We start from the raw sequence: 3,608 nt of genomic DNA on the forward strand, positions 1-3,608 counted from the left end.
GCCCCCCCACCAGCGCCCGGGCCTCGCCCGCGCCCGCCTGACATCAGCACCCGAGCCCGCAGCCAGCTCTGGCCAATGAATAATGCGGGGCGGGCGCCCGCCCGCGGGGGAGGGGGCCTCGCGCCGCCCCCCGCCGCGCCCCGCCGGCCCCTCCCGGCCCCTTCCCAGGAGCTGCGGAGAGAGGAGAAAGTTGGGTGACCTTAGGGGAGGAGCCGGCCTGGACGGAGACCCTCTGTGGACCTGGCCGAGCGGTTGGGGATCAGAAGCCCGCAGTCCCTCCACCGGCTCGAAATAATTTGGGGGAGACACTGGGCTCCTTTTAGCCGGGCCAAAACGTGAGAGGCTGGCGGCGGAAAGAGTAGAGCCTGGGGAACTGGCTTGATGACTGGGAAGGGAGACTTTGTCCCGGGTCTTTGAAGAGTACGGAATTTTGAGCAGCCTTTATTAATGTTTAAAAGACGTGAATGCTGCCGTTGAGTTCAGCGGGCATGGCTTTGCTTGTCTTTTGGGGTGCGCGATGGGGCTGGCTCCCTGCCCACAGCGCCCTGGGCTCACTGAAGCCGGCCCCCTTTCCCTCCTGAAGGCATGTAGGCAAGCAAAGCTGCTACGGCAGTGCGCGCCCGGCTGCTCTGGGGCCTGCCGCCTGCTTGCCGCAGAGCTCAAACGCCCGTACCAGTTCTCCCTCCCTCGGCGGCTCACTAGGTTCCGCACGCAGCCCAGTTAAAGGACAGGGGGCAATTGTTAATAGAGATCAATGGTGTGATACGTTCTAGGCTCTGTACATTTAATCTTCTAACCCTTTGAGGCAGGTCCTAATCTACGAATTAGGAAACTGAGGCACCGAAAGCATCAGTAACTGGCCGGTGATCAAGGAGGAAATGGCTGGGGAGAGATGGGGATGAGAGCCTGGGCCGGGGATTGGTAACCAGGCCCTACTGGGCCCCTCTTCTCTCCGCACCTTTGGTGCAGGGAGCTTGAATCTTACCACAAGGTAGTGTGAACTGGAGAAATCAAAGAAAATGGCCAAAGCAGAATCAAAATTGCTAAAAACCAGGGCTGCTCAGAGTGGGGAATCAAGGGCCCATCATCAGGCTACTAACCAAGGAAAACCATTTCATATGTTAAGCTATACCCCGAAAAGGCAGTGACCGATGCAAAAGGTTATTATTACTGTAGGAATCACCAATACTAGACTCCTTCAGCAGTCATTTGGAGCACGTATGGCTGGCCACTGGTTGGAGGGGGCAGGGGAACAAAGGGACAGGTCCTATTCTCAGGGAGCTTGAAGTCTAGCTGGGCAGATAGCCCTGAAGAAGTAACCCCACGTGGCTACATGGGGGGTCACACATTGACCAAAAGGGGTTCAGGAATCGAAAGTCAGTTTGTTGCAGGTAACTTCATGGAGGGAGTTGACATTCGTTGCAGGTCACCATTTAGCCAGCACCTAGCATCCGTGGGAACCAGTGTACATTTATCATCACACAATTCACATCTGCCCTGAGAAATGGGTCTTCCCATCTTATAGATGGGAAAACTCAGCTCAGAGATGTTTTTTCTCTTGCCCAGGGTTGCACAGGACACAGCCAGGAGAATCCTACGCCAGAGCTGGCTGCTGTGCGTAGCCTTCACTGCTGTGTGGACATGCATTGCCCACATGCCTTACTCAGCAAGGCCCAGTGCTGGCACTGAGGACGCAAACCACGGTCTGGAGAGGGTGATAGGCACATGAACCCACAATCATGGGTGTGTGTCCTGCACATCCTGAAAGATGTTTGCCGTAAGTGAGATGGGCTACTGCTTTATGGAGAGGAGGGTGCGGGGATTCTCAAACACAGTGCCTTCCTGCTGACCCAGGCAAAGGTTCTCAGCTGTGTTGAAGAGGAGCAAGGAGAAAAGGGTGGGTAAGGTAAACTCTCTGTCCCCAGAGCTGTGGGTTTGCAGCCCAGACTGCCACTTACTAACTGTATAATTGTGGGCAAGTTATGACCTCTCAATGCCTCAGTCTCCTCACCTGTAAAATGGGATAGTTGTAGGCACCTTTGGGAGCTAAATGTGATCAAGACTATAAAGGATCCAATGCCACACAAGAGGTACTAGGTATTTGTTCAGAGATCTGTGTGATATTGTGGGCAGGGCAAATCTCAGATCAACCCTGGGACTGGAGGGAACGGGTGGTGTGTGGGGTGTGAGAGGCAGTGAAAGGGGATGAATTTTCCTAACCTTTGTGCCTCCATTTTAATCAAGGACAAGGGTACAGTCTAGCACAGTGGTTCTCAAGCAGGGGTGACACTTGACAATGTCTGGGGAAAGTTTTGGTTGTCACAGTGGGGTGGGTGATACTGACATCTAATAAGTAGAGGCCAGAGATGCTGTTGAACATCCTGCAATGCACAACAAAGCATGATCCAGCCCAAAATACCACCAGTGCCAAAGTGGAGAGATCCTAATCTAGTATCCTAGAAAGACCCTTGGCATGAAGAATTCCAGAGGTGCAGATTCTAGGCCTGGCTCCATCACTCATAAGCAAACCTTCCTGGTCATGTCACTCCTATCTCCAGCCTATATTTTATCATCTATAAAATGGGTATAATGAGACCTTCTTCTTTCTTCCCTAAATAAATGTGACATATCATTATTACTTCTATCCTTACCCTCCCCAAGCTAGATCTAGCTCCAACCCATTCCCTCCAACCTGAAAAACTAGAAAGTTCCTGATAGGAAGGGTGCAGAGAGAAGACTTGGGTGGTATAGTTGGCACGGTTGGTATTTGTTTCGGCTCTGTTAGAGACACTAAGTGAATGCTTGTAAATTATAAGGTGCAGTTTATAAATTAAGATATAAAAATGGAAATGCAGATTACTTTGGTTTGATTCCAAGATCTTCAGTGGTTAAAAAAAAAAAAACTTAATAGACAATCAGAGAGACACAATCTGTTTCCAGGAAATAGCAAGTTTTTCAAAATGTAAAAATCCTTGTTCATATGTACAGTTACTCAAGCTGTATCTCCGTGGCAGGAGCACACATTCCTATGGGAGATGAAATGGCACAGGCTGGAGTAGCATGTGTAGGCAGCTCAAAGCGTTGTTCATTCATTCACCTCTCATTCAACCACCTGTCATTAAGTCAGTATTGATTCAGAGCCTACTAGGTGCTGGGTTGGATTTAGGCATGAAGTTGAAGGAAAAGTCAAAAATGCCTCCTCCCAGGTTTTGACTGGAGCCAGTGGGTAGATGGAGACACCATCCCTTTAGATGAGAAAGCCTAGGAGAGGAGAAGGTTTGGCTGGGAGACAGGTATCAACGGTTTGGTATTGGAAGTGTTGACTCCGAAATGCCCATGAGCCATCCACATGCCGATGCTGAGTTGGCAGCTAGAGGACCAGTGGAAATGGTAAGGAGGAGATGGGGGGGGGGGGTGGGTAGGACATCTTCAAGATGAAACCTTGATTCTCCCTCAGTAAGCCCTCAATGTAATGTTGGTTGATTGAATGAATGAGTGAGCGGATGAATGAATGACATTTTGTACATAAGAACATTAAGACATTCAAGAGAAAATATCTCTCAGGTGCAATCAGCAAGGAATCACAGAAATCTTGCAGAAAACTGCAA

The sequence above is a fragment of the Leucopleurus acutus genome, assembly GCF_964270905.1.
Source record: "Leucopleurus acutus genome assembly, chromosome: 4".
NCBI lineage: Eukaryota > Metazoa > Chordata > Mammalia > Artiodactyla > Delphinidae > Leucopleurus > Leucopleurus acutus.